Here is a 26,657-nt window from a genome sequence, read left to right as displayed (position 1 = left end):
CATTCAAACAGGCAGACGTAGACATTCAAACAGACAGACATTCAAACAGATCACATTCAGATACATTCAAACAGACAGACTTAGACATCAGACAGACTTAGACATTTAAACAGATAGACATTTAAACAGCAATTCAAACAGATATAGATTCAAACAGACATAGATTCAAACAGACATAGATTCAAACAGACATTCAGATACAGTCAAGCAGACATTCAGATACACTCAAACAGACATTCAGATACACTCACCAGACATTCAGATAGTCAAACAGACATTCAGAGACAGTCAAACAGACATTGATACAGTCAAACAGACAGACATTCAGATAAATTCAACATTCAAACAGACTTGCACATTCAAACACACCTAGACGTTCAACCAGGTAGACCTTCAAACAAATGGACATCCAAACAGACAGACTTAGACATCTGACAGACTTAGGCATTCAAACAGACAAGACATTCAGATCCATTCAACCAGACTGACCATGCAAATTACTGCGGATGCTGGAATCTGAAACAGAATTAGAAAATGCTGGACAAGGTCAACCGCTCTGACTGCATCTGTGGAGAGAGAAGGGAGCTGAGGTTTGCAGTGCAGTCAGAGCTGACCAAACAGACTGACCATGACTCATTGTCCACCTGTGCACCCGGGGGAGACGAGGGGCAGCGCACATCCAATCAGCACTGGGAATGCTGAGAGAAGGAGCCAATGGGAGCAGGCGACGGTTGAGGGTGGGGATTGCTGCGGACGGTTGGTTCAGTCGGAGCAGAGAGAGGAGACGGAGCAGAGTTTGTGATCATGGTGTTCTGCAGTTCATTCCCAGCTCAGCCCACCGCCACCACCGCCCTCTACAGCGCCAGTTTCAACTAGCGAGAGGTAAGGAGCAGCCCCGAGCAGTGGGAGGCACACACCCCGTAACCCACTCGGTGTTTACTCCCGGCCCCTGGGTGATCTGGCCCGGGCAGGCGGGCGGGTCGGGCTCGCCTCCAGCCCAGCTGCTCTGGCTCTGTAAGGGGAAAGTTGGTTGATTATTTTTTTTTAAATGCCACGTCTGCTGTCAGGGACCCCCACAGGACACATGAAACCTCTGACTGTGAGTTTGTGAGCAAGGGCAAAGCTAAAGGTGAACGGCCTGAGCCACAGTGAAATGAGATTGCACTGAGCGGGCCACACACGCTTGCAGCCTTTGGTTGTATAATAACCCCGTTGTTTCCATAAGCAGTTTAGGTAATGTTATTCTAAAAGGTTTTCATTACCTCCTGAAGATTTTTCCTGGCAATGCTTCTCCAGTACTTTGGTCTCCTTCGTGCATGACTGTTGGAAAGGCTTTTCGAATATTAATTACTATCATGATTGAATTCGATTCTGTTCTAACGTTCTTTTCTACCCCATCCACGTTCAGTTAGGGACCAGTGGATAGTCATCAACAATAAAAATTAATAGATGATTCTTTCCAACTCTTTCTCCCCCTGCTCCCTTGCCCAAAACAGTGCAAATATCTGCAGATTGACCAACCGTGGGCGGCATGGTGGCACAGTGGTGAGCATTGTCGCTTCACAGCTCCAGGGTCCCAGGTTCGATTCCCCGCTTGGGTCACTGCCTGCGTGGAGTCTGCACGTTCTCCTCGTGTCTGCGTGGTTTTCCTCCCACAGTCCAAAGGTGTGCAGGTTAGGTGGATTGGCCATGCTTAATTGCCCTTAGTGTCCAAAGGGTTTGGGTGGGGTTGCTGGGTTGCGGGTATGGGGTGGTGTTGTGGGCTTGAGTGGGGTGCTCTTTCCAGGGGCTGGTGTGGGTTCGATGGGCCGAATGGCCTCCTGCATTGTAAATTCTATGTTCTAAACTTGAATTACAGATCAAAAACATTGGAGGGGAGTGTTGGGATTTGCGTGTTGAACTGCCCTTGAGAAGGTGGTGGTGAGTCACCTTGAACTACTGCCATCGATCAGATCTAGGCAGACCCACAGTGTTGTGAGGGAGTTGCAGGAATTTGATCCAGTGAGAGTGTAGGAACAGCAATATAGTTCCAAACCCGGATGGTACGTGACTTGGAGGGGAACTTGTAGGCAGTGGTGTTCCCATGCATCTGCCATCCTTGTCGTGGCAGGGTTCAAGACCATAATCCCAGCCAAGCTCATATCAAGGCTCCAAAACCTAGGACTTGGCTCCTCACTCTGCAACTTGATCCTCGACTTTCTGACCCATAGACGACAATCAGACGACAAAGTTGTGTACTTATCCCCACTATACTTCCTGTACACACGCGCCTGTGTGGCAAACTTTGGCTCCACCGCCATCTACAAGTTTGCTGATGACATAACCGCAGTGATCGGATCTTGAACAGTGATGAGTCAGAATACAGGAGGGAGATAGAGAATCTAGTGGAGTGGTGTAATGACGACAATCAATTACATCAATGTCAGAAAACTAAAGAGCTGGTCATTGACTTCAGGAAGCACGGGTAGCGTGTGCACCCCATCTGCATCAATGGGGCCGAGGTGGAGATGCTTCAAGCCCAAGGAGTGCACATCACCAACAGTCTGTTCTGCTCCACGCCCCGACCAAGAACGCATAATATCGCCTATACTTTCTTAGGAAAGTAAGGAAGTTCAGCATGCCACATTGACTCTTCCTAACTTTTACAGATGCACCATAGAAAGCATCCTGTCTGGTTGCATCACAGCCTGGTATGGCAACTGCTTGGCCCAAGACCAAGAAACTACAGAGAGATGTGAACACAGCCCAGTCCATCACACAAACCATTGACTCTGTCTACATCTCCCGCAGCCTTGGGAAAGTGGGCAGCATAATCAAAGACCCCTCCCACCTGGCTTATTCTCTCTTCCAACTTCTTCCATCGGGCGGGAGATTCAAAAGTCTGAGAACACACACTAACAAATTCAAAAACAGCTTTTTCCCCGCTGTTACCAGACTCCTAAACGACCCTCTTATGGACTGATCTGATCTCTCCGCACATCTTCTCTACTGAATAGTACTTCACCCGATGCCTGTGTCTGCTTATTTACATTGTGTATTTATGTTTGTCCCATGTATTTTTCTCATGTATGGAATGATCTGTCTGAACAGTACGCAGAACAATACTTTTCACTGTACCTCTACATGTGATTAAACAAATCCAAATCATGGGTTTGGAAGGAGCCTCGATAAGTTACTGTAGTGCATCTTGCATGTGGTTTCCATTGCTGTCACTGTGTGTTAGTGGAGGGAGTGAATGTTTAAGTAATCATTGGTGGTACTGTTCAAGTGGGCTGCTTTGTCTTAGATGGGTTGAGTTTGTAGAAAGTATAGGACTGGACTGTGTTCAGCAGTCCATCTTCTGGACCCAATTACCCACTTTATGTCTCTTCCCTTTTTAAGCACAGTCTGTGTCCTTTGGTTCTGGAATTTAGGGCAACCTGGAACACATCATAGTTCAATTCTTAAGAAACTTAAATACTTGAACAATATCTCTTTAGTCTAAGCAATCTTGCATCTTCTGATCTCTTCCTTTAGATATTAGTTTGGTTGCTCTGACATCCCCAGGTTTTAAGTTTCCCACTTCTGCTTGCTGTTTGCAGTGTGTTTTTGTATTTGCAATTTGTATAATGCTGTATAATTTTGGTATGGCCCTTTTGGTGTGTCTTCTTCTGAACAGGTTACTATTTCTTAAGCAGTTGGAAATAGAGTTTCTGTTTGGTACAGCTGGCCATTCAGGTACAAATTGGTCCAAAATTTCTGCCCACTTTAAGTAGTGCTGTTATTTTTTGCTTTAGTAGAATTGGGCAGCATTTTAAAAATATTTTAAGTAAATCCTTGATATCTTTAATTATTGTAACCTGGTAAAGTTTGATTTAAAAATAATTCACGGCATGTGGGCTTCACTGGCTAGCCCGGCATTTAATTGCTCTTGAGTATGTGGTGATGCAATGCCTTCTTCAACTGCTACATCCGTGTAGGTACACCCACAGGCTGTTAGTATGAGAGTTCCAGGATTTTAACCCAGCAACAGTGAAGAAACAGATATATTTCCAAGTCAGGATGGTGAGTGGCTTGGAGGTGGTGTTCCCATGTATTTCCTCTCTTTGTCCTTCTAGATGGTCATTGTGGGTTTGGAAGATCCTGTCTAAGGACCCTTGGTGAATTGCTGCAGTGCATTTTGTACATTGTAGACACTTGCCATTGTGCATCGATGGTGGAGTGGGTGAATGTTTATGAATGCGGTGCCAATCAAGCCAGCTGCTTGAGTGTTTTTGGTGCTGCACTCATCTAAGCAAGGGGAGAGTATTCAATCGCACTTCTGACTTGTGACTTTTAGTTTATGGACAGGCTTTGGGGAGTCGGGAGGTGAGTTACTCGCTGCTGGATTCTTAGTCTGCGATCTGCTCTTGTAGCTGCAGTATTTATATGATTAATCCAGTTCAGTTTCTGGTCTATGGTAACCCCCAGGATGTTGACCGTGGGGGATTCAGTGATGATAATGCCATTGAATGTCACGGGGCGATGGTTAGATTCTCTCGCTGTGGGTGGTAATTGCCTGGCACTTGTGTGGTAAGAATGCATTTGGGCAGCATGGTGGCGCAGTGGTTAGCACTGTTGGCTCATGGTGCAGAGGACCCGGGGTTCAATCCCGGCCCCGGGTCACTGTCCGTGTGGAGTTTGCACATTCTCCCCGTGTTTGTGTAGGTCTCACCCCCACAGCCCAAAGATGTGCAGAGTAGGGGGATTGGCCATGCTAAATTGCCCCTTAATTGGAAAAAAGCATTGGGTACTCTTAAGAATGCATTTGTCAGCAGAAACCTTCAGTACCTGAGGAGTCCCAAATAGTGCTGAACATGTGCAATCATCAGTGAACATCCCTACTTTCTGACCTTACAATTGAAGGAAAGTAATTGTTGAAGCAGCTAAAGAAGGTTGGGCTTGGGTCAGTCCCCTGAGGAACTCCTGATGTACTGGAACTGAGATCACTGACCTCCAATAACCACAACCATCTTCATTTATGCCAGGTATGGCTCACAAGCAGTGGAGAATTTTCCCCAATTCCCATCAACTCCAGTTTTACTAGGGCTCCTGGATGCCATACTCAGTCAAATGCGTTCCTTGGTGTCAAGGGCAGTCATTCACATTTCAGCTCTGGAGTTGAGTTCTTTTATCCACGTTTGAACTAAGGCTGTAATGAGACCAGGAGCTGAGCAGCCCTGGTGGAACCCAAACTGAGTGTCAGTGAAAATGTGTCTGGCACAAGTTACCATGTCAATTCGCCACCTGTGAGTAGCCTGAATTTAAAAAAATTACTAATACTTTCTAATTAGATCTTTCACTGTCCCATGATCTTTGGTCCAAACTCTAGAGCTCCCTTTCTAACAGCACTGCAGGTGAGTCCACAACACATGGACTACAGTGGTGCACAAAGGCAGCACACCACCACCTTCTCAAGGGCCATTAGGGATGGGCAATAAATGTTAGCTTAGCGAGCGGTTCCCATGTCCCATGAACAAATTCAATAAAAATACCGATAGCCTTAGTGTATTTTTTGATTCATTCAAAAACACTCAGAACACTCTGTCCTTGCGTCTGAAAGTTGCAGATTAATTTTTGCAACCTTCTGATACCTGCACAGTGGTTAGCACTGTTGTTTCACAGCACCAGGAACCTGGATTCGATTCTCTGCTTGTGTCACAGTGCAGAGTCTGCATATTCTCTCTGTGCCTGTGAGGGTTCTTTCCGTGTCTGCCTGGGTTTCCTCCGGGCTCTCCAGTTTCCTGCCACAAGTCCCGAAATATGTGCTTGTTAGGTGAATTGGACATTCTGAATTCTCCCTCAGTGTATCCGAACAAGCGCTGGAGTGTGGCGACTTGGGGATTTTCTCAGTAACTTCACTGCAGTGTTAACATAAGCCTACTTAAGCCAGATGAGTGGTAAAGCGAAAAGTGCAGAGGATACTGGAATTCTGCAGAGGGATTTGGATAGGTTAAGTGAATGGGCTAGGGTCTGGCAGATGGAATACAATGTTGACAGATGTGAGGTTATTCATTTTGGTAGGAATAACAGCAAACGGGATTATTATTTAAATAATAAAATATTAAAGCACGCTGCTGGTGCATGAACATAGAACAGTACAGCACAGAACAGGCCCTTCGGCCCTCGATGTTGTGCCGAGCAATGATCACCCTACTCAAACCCACGTATCCACCCTATACCCGTAATCCAACAACCCCCCCCCCCACCTTACTTTTTAGGACACTACGGGCAATTTAGCATGGCCAATCCACCTAACCCGCACATCTTTGGACTGTGGGAGGAAACCGGAGCACCCGGAGGAAACCCACGCACACACGGGGAGGACGTGCAAACTCCGCACAGACAGTGACCCAGCCGGGAATCGAACCTGGGACCCTGGAGCTGTGAAGCATTTATGCTAACCACCGTGCTGCCGTGGTTTATAGGTGCAACAGGTGATTAAGAAGGCAAATGGAATGTTGTCCATTGATTGATAGAGGGATGGAGTTTAAGACTAGGGAGGTTATGCTGCAATTGTATAAGGTGTTAGTGAGGCCACACCTGGAGTATTGTGTTCAGTTTTGGTCTCCTTACTTGAGAAAGGACATACTGACACTGGAGGGTGTGCAGAGGAGATTCACTAGGTTAATCCCAGAGCTGAAGGGATTGGATTACGAAGAGAGGCTGAGTAGACTGGGACTGTACTCGTTGGAATTTAAAGGATGAGGGGGATCTTACAGAAACATATAAAATTATGAAGGGAATAGATAGGATAGATGTGGGCAGGTTGTTTCCACTAGCGGGTGAAAGCAGAACTAGGGGGCATAGCCTCAAAATAAGGGGAAGTAGATTTAGGACTGAGTTTAGGAGGAACCTCTTCACCCAAAGGGTTGTGAATCTATGGAATTCCTTGCCCAGTGAAGCAGTTGAGTCTCCTTCATTAAATGTTTTTAAGGTAAAGATAGTTTTTTGAAGAATAAAGGGATTAAGGGTTATGGTGTTCGGGCCGGAAAGTGGAGCTGAGTCCACAAAACATCAGCCATGATCTCACTGAATGGTGGAGCAGGCTCGAGGGGCCAGATGGCCTACTCCTTCTCCTAGTTCTTATGTTCTTATGTACTTGTGACACTAATAAGGATTATTAGAAAACATGTGCAATTGTGGAAACTCTCAAAGAGAATGAATTCCCCCTGGGAGCATGGCCTGTTTGCACTGTAATCAGGCCCTGACATTAATGTAGTTAAAACTAATGAAAAGGTCAGGGGAGCTCCAAATACAAATTGTACATAGTTTTGCAATCCTTTGCAACCATGTCAGGTAAGTTATGAAAACCAATACAATGAAGAGGAAAATCCAGGCCTTTTCTTATAATTTCAAAGTTTTTACATTTAGAAGAATGACTCCTGTTTGCGTGTGAATTTTATTTTTTGTCATGCATTTATTAATGTGTTTTTAAACCCAAAATTGCAATTTTATTTAATCTTACAACATGCAAAGGCTTTATTTTAACAGATCATCTGTTGTGAGGAAATATGGCCTTCTTGATTACGCAAGGCCTTAGTGGTTTTAAATGCAGATAAAGCTTGAGAATGTTTCCCAATTGTTCATGAGAATAAAACTGCATTTAAATGGTAAGCAACAGCAACTTGCAATTATATGGTGCTATTTATCATAGAAAACCATCCCCAGGGTGTTTTAGAGACATGAGCCGAAGAGGTGACTCAGAGGTAAACAAGGTGACTCAAAGTTTGGTCAAGGTTGTGAATTTCAAGGAAGAGACCAATATAGGGAAACATAGATTTTTAGGGATAGAAAATAATTGTGGAATCGCTGTGACAGAAAGTGCAACTGTCAGTTTGTTTTAATTCGTTCATGGGATATGGCAGGGCCAGCATTGAGGGCATTACAGAGTCAACCACATTGCTGTGAATATGGAGTCACATATCACCCAGTTGACGATGGTTTCATGGTGATTATTAGACTTCTAAGTCCAGATTTTATTGAATTAAAATGTCACCATCTGCTATGGTGGGATTTGAACTCGGGTCCCCAGAGCATTAGTCTGAGTCTCTAATTACAAGTCCAGCAACAATACCACTACATATCTGCCTCTATGTAAGACATGAGGAAGAGAGAATTGCAGGAAGGACGTTATTGCTCTGGAGAGTGCAGAGGAGGTTTACACGAATGTTACCAGGGCTAGAAAAGAGGCCCATCACCCTCATGGATATACAATGGCTTTCAATTCACCAAAAGTTTTATATTAAAATGTGTTTCTGTCCGTAAATGCCTCTCCTTCCATACAATATCACTTGAACTCTTCATTCGCTGACTCCAATCTCTCGTGCATCTCTCTTCCTCATGTCTTATATAGAGGCAGATATGTAGTGGTATTGTTGCTGGACTTGTAATTATCACCCAGTTGACAATGGTTTCATGGTGATTATTAGACTTCTAAATCCAGATTTTATTGAATTAAAATGTCACATCTGCTATGGTGGGATTTGAACTCAGGTCCCCAGAGTATTAGTCTGAGTCTCTAATTACAAGTCCAGCAACAATACCACTACATATCTGCCTCGTATGACAACAAAAGGCCCTAGCAAAACTAAGGTCAATAAGTATCAAGAGGATAATCCTGCAGATTAGAATCATACTCAATGCAAATTTAAAATAACATTTTCAAGTGACTCAAACTATCATACTCACCATAATTTTCTTTATTGCAGCAATCACCTAATTCCAGCGTCACAACATGGTTCAACTGGTCAGAAATAGTCAGCATGGATTTGTTAACGAAAGGTCTTGCCTCTCAAATTTGAAGGAGAGCATGCCATATGCTTTCCTAACAACCTTGTCTACTTGAACTGCTGCCTTTAGGGACCTGTGCACTTGTACGCCAAGATCTCTCACTTCATCTACCCCTGTTAGTATATTCCCATTTATTGTATACACCCTATAACTATTCGACCTCCCTCAATGCATGACCTCACACTTCTGTGTTAAATTCCATCTGCCACTTTATCGCCCATTCCACCAATCCATCTATATAGTTTTGGAGGTTATAGCTATCCTCTACATTTTGTCCACCATTTGGCCAATCTTTGTGTTGTCTGCAAATTTCCCAATTATGCTCCCAATTGTTAATATAACACAAACAGTAAGTGTTCCAACAGCGAGCCCTGTGGAACACCACTTGAAACAGCTTTCCAATTGCAAGGGCGGCTATCGACCATTACCTTTTGTTTCCTGTTACAAAGAGCTAACTTTCTATCCAGTTTGCCACATTGCCCAGTATCCCGTGGGCTTTCACTTTCTTGACCAGTCTGCCATGTGGGACTTTGTCAAATGCCTTGCTAAAATCCATACACATCACATTCACTGCACTACCTTCATCAACCCTTCTTGTCACTTCCTCAAGCAATTCAATCAAATTTGAGAGGCAAGACCTTTCTTTAACAAATCCATGCTGACTATTACTGACCAGTTGAACCATGTTGCGACGCTGGAATTAGGTGATTGCTGCAATAAAGAAAATTATGGTGAGTATGATAGTTTGAGTCACTTTGAAAATGTTATTTTAAATTTGCATTGAGTATGATTCTAATCTGCAGGATTATCCTCTTGATACTTATTGACCTTAGTTTTGCTAGGGCCTTTTGTTGTCATACTCCATTGAACGCTGATTAAATGCTGTCTGGATGCCAAGAACAGCTACTCTCACCCATCCTCTGTCATTTAGCTTTTGGGTCCATTCCTAGATCAAGGCTATCACAAACTCATGAGCTGAGTGATTCTGTGAAACATGAATTATTATCATCTAGCAGGGCAGCACGGTAGCATTGTGGATAGCACAATCGCTTCACAGCTCCAGGGTCCCAGGTTCAATTCTGGCTTGGGTCACTGTCTGTGCGGAGTCTGCACATCCTCCCCGTGTGTGCGTGGGTTTCCTCCGGGTGCTCTGGTTTCCTCCTACAGTCCAAAGATGTGCAGGTTAGGTGGATTGGTCATGATAAATTGCCCTTAAGTGTCCAAAATTGCCCTTAGTGTTGGGTGGGGTTATTGGGATAGGGTGGAGGTGTTGACCTTGGGTAGGGTTCTCTTTCCAAGAGCCGGTGCAGACTCGATGGGCTGAATGGCCTCCTTCTGCACTGTAAATTCTATGAAAATTCTATGAAAAAAGAAATATCAGGTTCCTAGTGGATAGGTGTTGCTTGGTGTCTCCTTCCATCAGCTTTAACAGAAATGGACAGAATGGCCACCAAGCCCCACTTTAGAAGTTCATTATTTAGAGACTACCTACAAGCATGGATTTAGAGAATAGTTTCATTTGGATTGAGGTACTCATTGAATTTTGGAATTGCCCTTGGTTGTACCAAGAGCGCTTTTTCTTATATTCTTTTCATGGAAGTTATATATAATTTTCTCAGGCTTTATTGCGTTCTTTCATATATTTTTTACATTTTTGCTGTAAACAAGTGCAGCAGTTTTCACAATGAGTTTATCAATGTGAATAAATTTGGTTGCTGGGTAAATCTCTACAAGCTCCGTGGGCTTCAATTTAAACAAAATTTTATTATGCTTCATAAAAGCAGCATCCTACCAATTGGGAATTAATTGACTGGGTAAATTTACTACCCATTTTAGCACTGAACTGTTAAGATCAGAAGCTCCCTGATTTATTGTGCATTAGTGGATTTATGCCAGTATAGCATAGAACAGCACAGAACAGGCCCTTCGGCCCTCGATGTTGTGCTGACCATTGTCCGAAACCAAGATCACGCGGTTGGTAGTGGCACTATAGTTGGTTTGAAATACCTGGCTAGGTAGGGCAAGTACATCACAAATGGAGTCTTGATTGCTGTATGCTGAAATTCTTGTGTAACATTTTGAATTTCTGATAAGGGTAATACTCATTGATGAGGTCTATAGTCAAATGGCCTACCAGAGCTCTCTGGTCTAACGCAGACTCTCTGGTCTAACACATGCAAAATGGCCACTTGTACGAGCTACCAGAGGATAGCCAGTGGCTATTGATCTGGATCCCAGCATAATTGGGTAGAACTGTTTGGAATCTTGTGAAAATCTATTATAGTTAGCATAGAAATGATCTCCAATTAAAACCTATATGTATATTGTCAAATATCAACATACTTATAGTTTTATTTTAGTTTGTGCACCAGTTTTGTTTTAATATATAGTATTACAGTAAGCTATTCTGACACTTTCTGGTAAGTAGCTCTAATACCAAGTAACTACAAATCCTGTTGTGTTAGTTCAGTATTGAGAATAATAGAATTGATTAGGATATCTGTATAATCTATTTGTTAAGCAGCATTCTAACATGTGTACAGGAAGGCACCATCATGTGTAATTAAATTTTTGACTTTGTTGAGTGTTGAGGAAATGATAGATTATCATTGTAGACTGCAATGATCGACTGTGTTGAAAGTACATATATTGCTGAAAAAGACATGTTGTCGAAGCTTTTCCTCTTGCATTCAGGTCGGCATGGTGGCACAGTGGTTGGCACTGCTGAATCACTACACCAGGGACCTGAGTTTGAGTCTGGCCTTGGGTGACTGTCTCTGTGGAGTTTGTACGTTCTCCCCATGTCTACATTGGTTTCCACCGGGTGCTTCAGTTTCCTCCCACTGTCCAAAGATGTGCAGGGGATGGGGCGGGGTAGTGGACCTGCATGGAGTACTCCTTCAGGTCTATGCAGATGCGATGGGCTGAAGGGCCTCCTGCATTTTAGAGACTCGACGATTCTATGATCATGAAAGATGCAAAAGTCAAGGGAACAACAATTGATACTGCATGAGAAAAGAGATGATGATTGATTGACGAGTTGACCTTCATTGGTTGAGATGTTACAATGGTGAATGTACCAGCGAATTATTGTCCACCTTTTTATTCAAGAAAGAAGCAATGTCTGGACATATTCCTTTTACCTGCAGAGAACGGGTCTCTCCACATGAATATATGTAGTTTCTTGTCAGCATACGTGAGCTATGTTATGAGCCTAACTGATGATCTTAAATTGTTTGTTTGAGTCATTCTTGGCACACTCTGGATTGCTCAGCAAACCGTGGAATCACATCTAACGTTAGACATTATGTTCTGAGCTTTGCAAGTAGGGGATGGGATGTACAGCCCATGTATCGAGCATCATACAGGTACCACATTACTCACTTATATGGTAGGCAGAAACCCGTTTGTGACTTGACGACAGCATCCTGTTTGTGGAAAGCACGATGTATATACATTTCGGTGCCGGTGCGATGCCAGGTATGTAGGTCGACTGACGGATTGTATGAAACAGCACACCACACCATATCGGTTTCTCGCAATAGGTACTTAAAAGGTTCATACCCTCTGGGCCTTCTTCTCAGCCAGTTCAGCTTCTGCGTGCCTCTACCAATGCTCTTCCAGTGAGCATTCGGGAGTCACGTCTGTCAGCGAGTGTCTTCCAAATATCTGCCATGTTTATACCTTGCTACAGGTGCCCTTGTAGCGGCAGTATGGGCATCCAGGAGGTCATGATCCAGTGGCCAATTCATCGTACAGAAGGTCTTGGATGTTCGGCCATCACCTATCTGATGAATGTAGCTGAGACTGCAGATACCTATGGCTTAGCAATGAATAGGATTAGCATAGCTGATAAAATTAGCATGCTCCAAGAGCTCTGAGTTTGTGACCTTGCCCTGCCAAGCATTGCCAAAGATAAGTTTGAGACAGTGAAGATGTTTAGCTGGAAACAGTTGGGCCTTTGGTCCTGCTAGAATATCTTGTCCAGGTCCCACCATTGTAGAGGAATGCACTGAGGATACAGGCTTGAAAAACCCATTGTTTATGTTCTTAGTCATGTTTCTGCTGTCCATAATCTCCTACTGAGCTTGGATATAACTGCAGCTTTTGCTTTGCTTGTGTTAATTGCAGCATCAAGTGACAGATTGCTCGTGGTTGTGGAGCTTAGATATGTGAAGCAAGCAACAACCTCCAGTGTCACATTGTCGATGCTGATGGATAACAGTATGACAATATCCTGGACAATGACATTTGTCTTCCTGATGCCAGTGGTCATACCAAACACTTGACAGGGGTGAGAGTCTGTCCAATTGCTGCTGCATTTGTTCTTCAGTATGGAATGTTAGTGCGGCCTTGTCAGCTGAGAATAAACTCTCTGAGGATTTGTTGCACTGTTGACTTGGATCTCAGGCGAGCATGTTTGGTCAACTTTGTCAGTTTTGATGCAAAACAAGACGCCCTCTATAGATGATCTGAAGGCAAATGACAGCAGCAAAGAGAAGAATATGTTGTCCGTGTCAGGACACACCCAGTTTGACCCCACTCCAGATCTCAAACTTCATCTTCGCTGACTTTACCGATGGAAAGAGGAGATCACATTGAGCAGCTTCAGTGGGCAGCCAGTTTTCTTCAGCAGTTCAAATAGACCACCTCAATTCACACGGTCAAATGCCTTGGTGCGATCCATTGAAGGCTGCTATAGTGGTCTGCTTTGTTCACGCCATTTCTCTTTCAGCTGCTGGACTGAGAACATCATTTCAATTGTAGTTATAATATAATAATATAATCTTTTTATTGTCACAAGTAGGCTTATATTAACACTGCAGTGAAGTTACTTTGAAAAGCCCCATGTCGCCCACTCGTCGCCTGTTCGGGTACACGGAGGGAGAGAATTCTCAGCTAGTACGGGAATTGAACCCGCACTGTTTGCCTTGTTCTGCATTACAAACCAGCTGTCTAGCCCACTGAGCTAAACCAGCCCTCTAGACCTCCCAGTTCTGAAACCACACTGGCATTTGAGTTTGATGCATTCAGCTAGGATCTGCAATCTGAAAAGGGCAACACAGTGAAAGCTTTTCACACGAAGCTCAGAAGGGCGATGCCTCGATAGATAATAGAACCATAAGGAATAGGAATAGGAGTAGATCATTCGCACCCTTGAGCCTGCTCTGCCATTCAATAGGATGATGGCTGATCCAACATTTTCCACATCCACTTTCCTGCCCTTTCACCATAACCCTGATTTCATTACTGATCAAGAATCTATCTATGTCAGCCTTAATTATGCACAAGAACACTGCCCCCACAGCTCTATGTGGCAAGGAGGTCCAAAGACTCAAGTCTCTTGAGAAAAGAAATTCCTCCTCATCTCTCTTAAATTGGCACCCCTTTTTTCTGAGACTATGCTCTCTGGTCCTAGACTCTCCCATAAGGGGAAACATCCTCTCAGCATTTACTCTGCCAAACCCCTTAAGAATCCTACCTGTTTCAATGAGATCATCTCTCATTCCTCTAAATTCCAATGAGGACAATCCAACCTGTTTGATCTTTGCTCATAAGACGCTCCCATACTGGGATCATCCTCGTGAGCCTTCCTGGAACCGCCTCCAATGAAATAATATATTTCCTTAAATAATGGGACCAAAACTGCTCACTGTACTCCAGATTTGGTTGCACCAGTACCTTATACAGTTGCAACAACTTCCCTCCTCTTAAACTCCAACCCCCTTGAAATAAGGGCCAACATTCCAAGAGCCTTCCTTATTACCTGCTGTACCTGTGTACTAGCTTTCTGTTTTTTGTACAAAGGTACCCCCAAAGTTACTTTGGCATTTCAGCTTTTTGCAGTTTTTTTCCGTTTAAATAATACTCTGCTCTTTTGTTCTCCCTTCTAAAATGAACTCCACAGATGTTGCAATCACTGTGATCACCCTTGTCCTTGTATATGTTCACAATCTTTGCATCATGCCCCCTCGCTCCAGCAGAAATCGAGATGTTTATGCAGATGCTGCAGGAGTATCAGTTTCTCTTGTTAATCAGTTCAGGCAGCATCAGCACCTCGATCTTTACCCACGAGTCAATAACTTTGCTAAGTTCCTCCGCAGTGGGTTTGATATCCAGCTCTGTCCTGACGGTCAGCCTTTTTATGCTGACTGGAACTTCCTCGGTAACTGGAACTTCCTCAGTGATGGTGTCCTCCCTGGAGCAGGACTCAAGTTGTGTCCCATCCACCTCTTCAACTGTTCATTGCAGTCAGTGATGACTTCCCCTGCCTTTGTTATCAATGGAGCCATTTTCTTTGCCGATGGACCTGTTGCCATTTTAATCCCTTCATAAATGCCCCTGACATTCCCTCTGTTGAAGGGCACCTGGATATTCTGGCCAAGTTGTAACCAGTCGTCATTGACACACCATCTAGCAGTCGGTTGTACTTTACTTCAAATTGCTCTGAGTGCATTCAGAGTTTTGTTGCCTGGATCTTTCTTTTAATTATTGAGCGTGGACTGCTTAGCACAATGATAGGTTCCATCACAATGATGTTAACCTTGAGCCAATTAGCATTTTTCCGCTCTTGTTTCCTATTGCTCTGGGCTAAATCGCTGGCTTTGAAAGCAGACCAAGGCAGGCCAGCAGCACGGTTCAATTCCCGTACCAGTTTCCACGAACAGGTGCCGGAATGTGGCGACTAGGGGCTTTTCACAGTAATTTCATTTGAAGCCTACTCGTGACAATAAGTGGTTTTCATTTCATTTCATTTCATATGTTGAGCATGTGATATTGGGCCATCTGGGCAGCCAGTATAGTTGACATTGATATGATGACTGCATTTCTGCTTTGAATGAGAGAACTTCAAGGGCAAACATAGTCAGCACTGTGGTAGGTGTGCGTTGAGAATGCTGTTTAGGGAGTCAGATCTGGTGATGATTAGATTCAGCTGGTGCCAATGTCCTGACTTTGGCTGACTCCAGAACACCTTGCTTGGTTTGTTCTGTTAGTTACTCAAACCTCGTAGCTGCAAAGCTCCAGTAGTTTCTATCTGTTCTCGTTTATCTTTTCAAGGCTATGTTGCCTGAGGCAGGAGGCTTATTTCGTTGAATCCACCGTGGTCGATGGTCAAATTTGAATTCGAACATGGAACTCTGGAGCTTTGCACTAGGTTTGTGGATTACCAGTTCAGTCCCATATTATGGGGGGTCATATCTAATGGTCTGCACCCACAGTTGCATTGAAATACTCTAGTAGGTGAAGATGTTTTGACGTAGAGATTTGACTGACAGCAGGGTCAATCTGCTCTCAGAACTGGTCTTTTGCCTGCACTGGAGCACAGGGTTATAGCACAGCCACTCTTTAGGTGAAGGGGCCCTGGTTGAATTGCGAGGCGGCCGAAGAGAATCTGAAACATTTGTGCGAGTTCTATCTTTAAGAGTAGTGAAGCCTACATCTGTCACACTTTCCCTCTGAATTCTTTCCCCTGCCACTAGCACAGTGGTTAGCACAGTTGTTTCACAGTTCCAGGATCGCAGGTTCAATTCCCGGCTCGGGTACTGTCTGCACGTTCTCCCCGTGTCTGCGTGGGTTTCCCCAGGGTTCTTCGGTTTCCTCCCACAGACCAAAGATGTGCAGATTAGGTGGATTGGCCATGCTAAATTGCCCTTAATGTCCAAAAAGGTTAGGTGGGGTTACTGGGTTACGGGTGTGGGCTTAAGTGGGGTGCGATTTCCAAGGGCCGGTGCAGTCCAAACAAGTTGGGCTTATCACTCATAACTGCTGTCTCCTGTGTTGTGTTAATAATCTGTAGTGAAACTAGAGTATCCTCTCCAGGGTGCAAGCCGAGGCAAAATGTACGGGAACCCTGGGCTTCAGGGACTCCATTCGACCTCCACAATTACAGTTGAGTTTAAAGGATGGCAAAGTGCTATGTTTGGCAGCAGCTTGATTGCCGGAGTTTAAAAAAAAATGTTTCAAATTAAAGTTTTTACATTTTATGCACTGTACATTTGGTGAGGATATATGCATCGGTTACAATATACAAGTCATTTCCCTCTGGACCGATTCCAACCCCCCACTGCCTCTATTTGATGATTCAGGGCCATTTCCTGGGTCGCCTATTCTACAATGGGCAGTTATCTGCTATTATCATATGTATCGTGTCTTCCCCTCCCCACCCCATTCTGTTTTCAATTTTTATTTGGGGGTTCCGTTTCTTGTGGACTTGTTCTAGGCCCCCTGATCTCTCTATCGGCCATTCTCCAGCCCCCCCCCCCCTCTTTCTCTGGCCCCCACCCCTTGTGGTCCCGTTGGCTCCCGTGCCTCCCCCCATTGCCTTTTGGCCTCGAACAGGTTCTGGAACAAGTGGGTGAATGGCCTCCACGTTTTGTGGACCCTCGGATAGCGAACTTCTGATAGGTCTGCCAGCCAGCCTGAAGCAGTGGGTGGTGCTGACATTGCCAGGGCAGCACGGTGGCCTAGTGGTTAGCACAACCGCCTCACGGCGCTGAGGTCCCAGGTTCGATCCCGGCTCTGGGTCACTGTCTGTGTGGAGTTTGCACATTCTCCCCGTGTCTGCGTGGGTTTCGCCCCCACAACCCAAAAATGTGCAGAGTAGGTGGATTGGCCACGCTAAATTGCCCCTTAATTGGAAAAAATAATTGGGTAATCTAAATTTAAAAAAAAAAGAGATTGCCAGCTGAGCAGGATTCTCCGGCAGGCGATTAGGGAAGCAAAGGCAAGGGCATTGGCCCTCTTCACCATGAATATTTCTGGCTGCCACTCGTGGGCAGCCCTCCGCCCTTACCCCACCACCTTGGACATTGCCGCAAAGAGGACTGTCCAAAATCCGACATCTGGGGCATGGTTGGCTGGACCTCCCTGGCACCGTTCACATTTGCCCTCCACCTCTGGGAAGAACCTGCTCATTCGGGATCTTGACAGATGTGCTCTGTGCACCACTGTCAGCTGCATGAGGTGGAGTTGGCCCTGCTCAGTGCTTTGCTCTAGAGTCCCCACCCTATTTTTGTCCCAAGCTCTTCCTCCCAATTTCCCCATGTTTTGTCCAGTGGGGAGCGTGTCCTTTCTAATAGACATCCATACAGATCCCCACAGTTACCCTTTCCCAGACTGTATGCGGCCTCTAGCATTACGCTACTTGTGATCCTTGGGTAAGCTGTCGTATCCTTGCCGAGCATGTCGTCTCCACCCGCTGCCCATCTTGTCCTGTCTCCACATCTCAATGGTGGTGTCAAGCATGGCTGGTGCAAACCTATGGGTGCTGCAGATGGGGGTGCTATGGTGGACATTTTGAACAGCCAAAAGTGTTGCCTCATCAGGTTCCAGGTTCTTAGGGCAGCTACCGCCACTGGGCTTGTTGAGTGTTTTGTTGGCGGGGATGGGAGTGCTGCGAGGGCCTGGAATGTCGTTCCTGTAAAGAGCTCTCCTCCATCCTCACCTGTTCCTTGTCTGGCTTCGTCATCCATCCCCTTACTCTTTCTGCCATGGCTGCCCAATGGTTACCCCCCCCCCCCCCACCCCACCCCACCCCACCCCACACACACACACCCACACACACACACGCCATAATCATCTTGACTACCGAGTTGAAAAATACCGTGGTGATGTAGGTCGGTATGGACTTGAACAGGAAAAACCTGGACAGTGTGTTCATCTTGACTATCTGTACCATTCCCACCAGGGAGAGCGGGAGCGCATCCTTTCTCTGTAAATCCTTTATTTACTTCCTCTGCCAGACTGGTCAGTTCCACTTGTGGATCTGTGTCCAATCATGGGCAATCTGAATCCCCAGGAAGCAGAATTTGATTTGCGCTAGTTTAAATGGCAGTCACTCCAGTTCTGCTCCCCTCCATTTTGGGTTCACAGGGAATATTTCCCTTTTGCTCAGGTTGCATTTGTAACTGGAGAAGGCTCTGAACTCTCTTTGGAGCTTCATGATTCCTTCCATGACGCTTCGCGGGTCTGAGATGTAGAGGAGCAGGTCATCCACATAGAGCCAGACTCTGTGCTCTTTGTTTCCTCTTCGGATTCCCTTCCAGCTTCTTGTTGCTCTCAAGGCGATCACCAGCGGCTCGATTCCCAGGGCGAATAAGAGCTGGGGAAGTGGGCATCCCTGCCTTGTTCCTTTGTGCAGTTGGAAGTATTCCGAGCTGGTGGTGTTGGTCCACACACTTGTGTCGGGGGTATTGTACAAGTGTTTCACCCATGAGGTGAACTCTGTCCTTAGCCCAAACCTCTCTCGTACCTCTGTGAGGTATTTCCACTTGTATCTGTTGAATGCCTTTTTTGCATCCATGGAGACGATCACCTCTGGTGTTTTCTCCCCGGATTGGATCATTATCACGTTCAGCAGTCGCCTGATGTTTGCAGTTAGCAGCCTGGTCCTCCGTGGCCACCCCTGGTACAAAGTTCTCCAGCTACTTGGACTTCTGTGAGTAGTTTTTTGCGTCCGCATTGAGCAGCGAAATGGGTCTGTATGATCCGCATTCCGTTAGGTCTTTGTCTTTTTTTTGGTATCAGCGATATGGTGACTTGTCATTGGAGGCAGGGTGCCCTCGCTAGCAAGTCTGCTTACATCTCCCGCCTGCATGGAGTTGATGCTTTCCATAACCTCTCCCAGTCCAAATGGTACTTCCAGCCCTCTCTGCCTGTCCCCCACGACTGGCATATCTAGTCCGTTGAATTGTTTTGACCCATCAGGGGGTTCGGAGGTGTGCAGTCCCTGGTAGAAGGCCTCAATTGCTTTAACCTATTTTGATTCGGCTACCAGTCTGTCTCTGCTATCCTTTACCTCTGCTCCTTCCCTCGTGGCTGCCTGCTTTCTCAGCTGGTGACCCCATGTCTGCCAGAGTTGGTGCATTGCTATCCACCAGGATAGTCCATTTGCACCTTTTGCCTCTTCGCCAGAAGTTCGACAGTCAGGGCTGTCGACCTCCAGAATGGAGTTGATCAATAACCTGCTGAAACCAGTCTCTTCTCTTCTCTTCCCGCCCTTGTTGTTTTGTTTCCCCCCCACCCCTTTTGCTGTCCCCCCACCACCCTCCCCTGTATCTCCCCTCTTCTGTCTACCCCCTCTGCCTTCCAACCACCCCCCCCCCCCCCCCCTCGGCGCTACGTTACCCCCCACCCCCCCACGCGCTCTCTCTGATGGGGGATGCTCTATGGCCCCCTCTAACTTATGTCTCCTGGCACTAGCTTTCCCGCTAGGGTGGTTTCTTGCCCCCCCCCCCCCCCTCCCCAAGGGTCGATCTAATCAGCTGCTGCGCCTCCCCCACTCCCCTGCCAGAGGCGCTCTCTCTCTCTGCCGGGAGATGCTCAATGGCCCCCTCTAACATGCCTCGTAGCTCTAGCTTTCCCACTAGTGTGGTGCCCCCACCCCCCTCCCAGGGATCTAACTTCCTCCTACACCCGCTCTGCTCGTGTCCCTACTAATAATCTTTATTAGTGTCACAAGTAGATTTACATTAACACTGCAATGAAGTTACTGTGAAAATCCCCTAGTCTCCACACTCCTGCGCCTGTTCAGGTACACTGAGAGAATGTTCAGTTCACCTAACAAGCACGTCTTTTGGGACTTGTGGGAGGAAACCGGAGCACCCGGAGGAAACCCACGCAGACACGGGGAGAACATGCAGACTCTGCACAGACAGTGACCCAAGCCGGGAATCGAACCCAGGCCCCTGGCGCTGTGAAGCAACAGTGCTAATCACTGTGTACCGTGCCACTATCTCCTCCTCACCCTCTCCTCCATTCTGCCGCACTTGACCCTCCTTCCTATGAGCTAATTCCCCTGTTCATAGCGAGGAGATGCAGTCCTGCACAAAATTTCCATTGATTTCCTTTGTCTCCTGCCTTCCTCATCGTTGCTTTGTTTGCTGTCTGTCCAAGCTGTTCACCCACAGCTGGGAGCTTGGTTCATGAGTCTTGGGGTGTGTCCACATGCCAGTGCAGACTGGGTGTCTGGGTCCCAAACGTACTGCTACTTCTCTACCGAGGGACCCAGTTTCTGGGTGTGAGTAAGTTCTCTGGGTACCATTTAACGTGTTTCGCCTATCATTCTTTTGTTCCTTTTGATGATTATGTGAGGTTGGAAACTGGTAATAACTACAGGGGTGGAGAGTAGTTTGAAAATCCTAAACAAAGTAGTGCAAGTTATCACGGGTTAATTTTAACAAAAGGAACTTGAGCAAATGCACTTTGTCAATATACTTCCTGAATAGTACCCTCAAAGCGGAGCAAAAAGCCATTTGCCACATTGAATTTAATTTCTGTAATACAAATCCATTATTCAATTATCTTCATCACTGTAAAATAAAATAATTACCAGGCTTAAGACCCGTAGTTCTGCCTCACGTATACAGCTCAAAATGTAATTTCCAGATACAACCTAAATTTAGAAAAATAAAATTTTTGTTTTATTGCAATTTTAGTAAAACTGTTGCATTGTCTTATTTTAGTTTCAAGTTATTTAGTCTTTTGGTTCTACCAAGTTCATGATGTTAACCTGGAGCCCCCACAGTCTTGGTTCTAAATCTCAAAACAATTTTTCCTCTACTATTAGATCACCAGTGCCTGTGTGCTGATGATGATGCAATTAATAGCACCAACTACCTCTATTATAATAATGAAGAAACTCAAGCCAACCCGCAATAGTACTTGGACAGCATCCAGACTTGGGACTGAGAAATGGTTGACAATGACCATCTTTAATAACCAATGTAGCACAGTGGATGTTGTTTCACAGCGCCGATGTCTCAGGTTCGATTCCCAGCTTGGGTCACTGTCTGCGGAGTCTGCATGTTCTCCCTGTGTATGCATGGGTTTCCTCTGGGTACTCCGGTTTCCTCCCACAAGACCTGAAAGACGTATTTGTTAGATGAATTGGACCTCTGTGTACCCGAGCAGGCACCGGGGTGTGGAGACTAGGGGAATTTCACAGTAACTTCATTGCAGTGTTAATGTAAGTCTACTTGTGACAGTAAAGATTATTATTAAATGGGTACCTCTCCTGAATTTCAATGGTATTTGTATTGTTCAGTTCCCATCGTTAACATCTGTTGGGTCTACTTTGAAGAGAAAATTAATTCAATCGGCATCACCGGAAACATGGCTCCTCAAAGGCATCTGCAAGGTTGAAGTCAGGAGTGCAGTGGAAAACCTTCCCATTTCTGTTGTTGAAGCTGCAACAACATTTACCAAATAACTTTCTGTTTCAACATTGATAAAACTGGAGAAAACTGGAATCAAGCAATACAGACAAGTCAAATGACAGCCTGCCATCATTTATATTGTCCATGGAAACCTGTTTTACAGGCCCATAAGAGGTAGGAACAGAAGTAGGCCATTCGGCCCATCAGGTCTTCTCCACCTTCAACGAAATCATGGTTGATCTGATATAATCCTCAACTCCACTTTCCCTCCTTATTCCCAGGACCTTTGATGCCGTTACTTATTAAAAACCTGTCTATGTCAGACTTTTAAAAACATACATTTAGAGTACAAAATTATTTTTCCCCTAATTAAAGGGCAATTTAGTGTGGCCAATCCATCTACCCTGTACATCTTTTGTGTTGTGGGGGTGAAACCCACGCAGACACTGGGCGAATGTGCAAACTCTACATGGACAGTGACCCGGAGCCGGGATCGAACCCGCCTCCTCAGTGAACCACTGCGCCACCGTGCTGCCCCTGTCTAACTCAGATTTGAACATACTTAGTGATCCAACCTCAATAGCTCTCTGTGGTAAAGAATTCTACAGATTCACTATCCTCTGAGAGAAGAAATTCCCCCTCCTCCTCTCTATCCTAAATGACCGACCCCTTACACTGAGATTATGCCCTCTGGTCCTAGACCCACCCACAAGAGAAAACGTCCTGTCAGCATCTATCCTGTCAAGCCTGCTGTGAATCCTATATGTCTCAGTAAGGTGGCCTCTTATCCTTCTAAATTCCTATGAGTATAGGCCCAACCTACTTAACATCTTCTCATAAACAAATCCCTCCACACATTTTTGCTAAACTTTTAATTTGTATTAATTTTAATTTAAGAAAAATCTCTGGTCACAAAAAGTCCATCCATACCAAACATGATTCCTATGTTAGACAGGATAACAGTTTGCATTGATATAGCATCTTTAATGTAGGAAGATGTTCACAGGATAGTAATCAGAGAAAAATTGAAACTGAACCATGAAGGATATATTAGGATGGGTTACATTGGTTTTTTTTGGAGCTCGTCAAAGTGGAAGGTTTAAAGGAGCCTGCAAAAAGGAGATAAGAGCTGGAGTAAATTAGAGGAAATTTGAGTTCAAGGTCAAGTTGGCTGAATGCACAGATGTCACTGATGTGGAGGGAGTGACTGATGCACAAGATCTTAGAGATGGAAGAATGTAGCGTACGCGAAGGCCTTTAGGGCCGATAAGGTTATAGGGACAGTAAGGGAGAAAACCATGGGTTGTTTTGAACATCCAGGATGAGAATTTTAAAATTGAAGTGTTGGCTGGTCGAAGCCAAAATTAGGCAGTGAGCAGTGGGTATGATGGGTGAAATAATATGCCATCGGTTAGGCTACAGACAACAGAGTTTTGATTGAGTGCATGAGTTTGTATGTAGAAGATGGTAAGACCAAGCGAACATTAGAATAGTGAAGTCTGGTGATAATAAAAGCTCATCCTCTTTTCAACAGTAGGTGATGGTAGTGATGGAAGTCGTTGGTCTTTGTGATGAAGAGGAAATAGAATCAGAAGCTCAATTCAGGATTAACTAACGCTGAAACTGCAAAAATCCTCGTTCAACCTTGTGCGCTACATAATGATAGGGGGAATAGAATTGGTAGCTGGGATTTATGGTAGGAGCTGAAGAGAATGATTTATGTTTTTCCAGTGTTTAATTGGATTAAATTGCTTTAATCCAGTCCTAAGTGTGGGCAAGTAAGCGGGTGTGGAGGAGTCAGAGAGGTGGTGCAGCGAATGTCGCCAGCGTGTACATTGGTCAGTACTGCTGCCTCACAGTGCCAGCACCCAGGTAGATTCTGACCTTGGGTGACTGTGTGGTGTTTGTACATTCTCTCTCTGTCTCCATTGGTTTCCTCCAGGTGCTGGAACTCGGTTTCCTCCCACAGTCCAAAGACATGCAGGTTAAGTGGCTTGGCCATGCTAAATTGCCCCTTAGGGTGGGGTTGCAGGAATAGGATGGGGATTGGGCCTGGGTCGGGTGGTCTTTCCAAGGGTCAGTGCAGACTCAGTGGGACGAATGGCTGCCTTCTGCACTGTAGGGATTCTATGATTCGAAGATTTTGTCGAGCAGAAGCATGCAGATGAGAAATAGGAGGGGGCCAGCCAGGATAATTCCTTGGAGAACTGCAGCCATTGTACAATATGTCAGGTTTTGATTGGATGGTGAAGAGTGGAGCCAGGTGAGGATAGTCATTTAGCCGCACTGTGGCTAAGGTTGGAGTAGGAAAGCCTAGGCATTTTGCTTTGGCTCCAGCCTGTGCTCTTCATAAAAAATGATAAATAAGGCATACTAGCCTCCTGGCTGGCTGTTAATGTGGGGCCTGCATTTTTGTCCATACCTGTGCCTATTTCCATAGACCCGATTTGCCTTCTTTGCATTGGGACAGACAGTAGGTGCTTTGAGATCAACATGCTTAAATATGCATACTGAATTTCTGTTCTAATGACAAATAAAGTCTGTGTTGCTGATTTATCAGTGTGGAAATAATTCTGCTTATCAAAAAGCTCACTTTTATTAAACCTTCCCATTTGCTTTTTTGTTCTAATGATCTTTAGCCTGTTCACATCCAGTTGACACTGGCAGTCGATAACCATACAATGCTGTTAGGTGCATTGGACATTCTGAATTCTCCCTCAGTGTATCCAAGCAGGTGTTGGAGGATGGAGGGGGATTTTCACAGTAACTTCATTGCAATGTTAATGTAAGCCTACTTATGACACTAATAAAGATTATTATCAAAGGAGACGAATGCCCAAGAACATCCTCCATTGTTAACTATTGCCAAGCCTAAGAAGGGACAAGATAAATAGGAACACAGGACTTAGTGGCATGCAACTTTAAGTGATTGGAAATAATATTTCTGCTCGGCTTCCTCCCAATGTTCAGCCAACATTAGTGCCTTTTTTGCTATAAGGAGTGGAACGCTATGCCAGCCATTCCACAGTGCCCAGCTTTAATCACCACTACTGTGTAAATGAAGCAGCCCATATTAGCCTACAACTGGATCTGGATACAATCTAGACACTTGACTACATTCTCTTTTAATTGCATTTGTGTAATGTTCGTAAAGTCGTGTGTGACATATTTTCAAATGCCTTCTGAAATGGATTGCAATGTGTTTTTATAAGCTATAATTCACTAATGTGTTTTAAAATATTACGCCATTGTTGTAATAGATCAGTGCAGTTTCAATTCAAAGTGCTCTTTTGTTTATGGATTAATATTTTTATGTCCTTTTACTAAAGCCATTGTTTTTGGATCCCTTCCAAACTGCATTCCCAGGCTACCGATTTGACTCTTCTCCCCGGTAACTTTGAGACTAACGTAGTGTATTCACAACCTTTGACCCCAAGATGAGTTTCTGACCATACGTTCGTATGGTCACTAAGACTTTGTAATGTCACTTGACTTCACCCTTTCCTCAGCTGACATGTTGCTGAAACCCTCATTCACGCCTTCACCCTCTCGACTCAACTATCCTATGCACTCCACATTCTATTCCTCATCCCTCTACCTGGTAAACTTGACATCATCCAAAACTCTGCTGCCGGTGTCTAAACTTGCAGCAAGTCTTCATCACCCCTGCATCAGCTCCTGGTCAGCCAATGCTTTGATTTTAAAATTCATAGTCTTGTTTTCAAATCTCTTCAAGGCCTTGCCCTTCCCTATCTCTAATTCCTCCAACCCCACAACCCTCCCAGGTTATCTGCGCTCCTCTTTTCTTTTTATGCATCCCAATTATAATTCATCCACCATTGGTGGCAATGCCGTCAGTTGCCTATGCTTGAAGCTTTGGAGTGTGTCCAACACTTTTGCTCCTCACTACTTTGCTTTCCTCTCTTAACAGACTTGCTTTCCTCCTTTAAACAGTCTTCTTAAAATCTGTGTTTGACAAAGCTTTTGGCCATCTGGCCAAGTATTCCCTATATGGCTCAGTGCCACACTTGCTTTTGTAATGCCCCTGTGAAGCACCTTGGGATATTTCATTACTTTAAAGGCGTTATGCAAATATAATTTGTTTCATCAATATAGATAAATTACAAAGGAGCAAGAACAATCTCCCACAACTAATGTGATAATACAACCCATGTAAGTGGGGATGAATAACAAAATATATTAAAATTTACAAAAGTTTACATAATCTACAAAGGTGATTATTTTTCCATACAAGAGGAACAAATTTCATACAAACGGTGCAAATTTTATAATTTATATTTATTGCTGATTTTGTACGCTTATCCCTGTTAATTATATTTTGATTGTTTAATAAATATATTTATTATATATAAATGTGATGGGCATAACTGAAGACTGTCTTGGGCTCCTATAAATAGATAGACTGAAACCATGGCTCTTGACTAGGAGATGCATGTTTAAATTGCCTAACACTAAATAAATGCTTATGAAAGTGGTAAGGATTGGCTCCAGTTTTATCCTTCCCACTTGGCTTTCTAATGTATGACAATCCCTTGGATACCAAAGCTGATTCTAGCACCCTTGTTGATAACTCAGTACACTGAATATCAAACCGGGGAGCTTCCTTAGTATTGTTCTGCTCAATGGATAAATTTACATCTCTGTAACCATCAATTTTGCTGGTTGTTA

General features: G+C 44.7%; 1 long non-coding RNA gene across 1 annotated transcript; it reads left to right on the top strand.

Annotated features, from left to right (window-relative positions):
- The first annotated feature begins 591 nt into the window (after positions 1–591).
- LOC119967161 lies at positions 592–26,219 on the top strand. Its single transcript, XR_005460930.1, has 3 exons — positions 592–882; positions 21,380–22,142; positions 24,794–26,219. It is a non-coding gene; the product is annotated as an uncharacterized LOC119967161 (long non-coding RNA).
- Positions 26,220–26,657: the final 438 nt, after the last annotated feature.

The sequence above is a fragment of the Scyliorhinus canicula genome, chromosome 6, assembly GCF_902713615.1.
Source record: "Scyliorhinus canicula chromosome 6, sScyCan1.1, whole genome shotgun sequence".
Classification (NCBI taxonomy): Eukaryota; Metazoa; Chordata; class Chondrichthyes; order Carcharhiniformes; family Scyliorhinidae; genus Scyliorhinus; species Scyliorhinus canicula.
The sequence above is the reverse complement of the archived record's forward strand: the minus strand, read 5'-3'. Positions and strand labels throughout refer to the sequence as shown.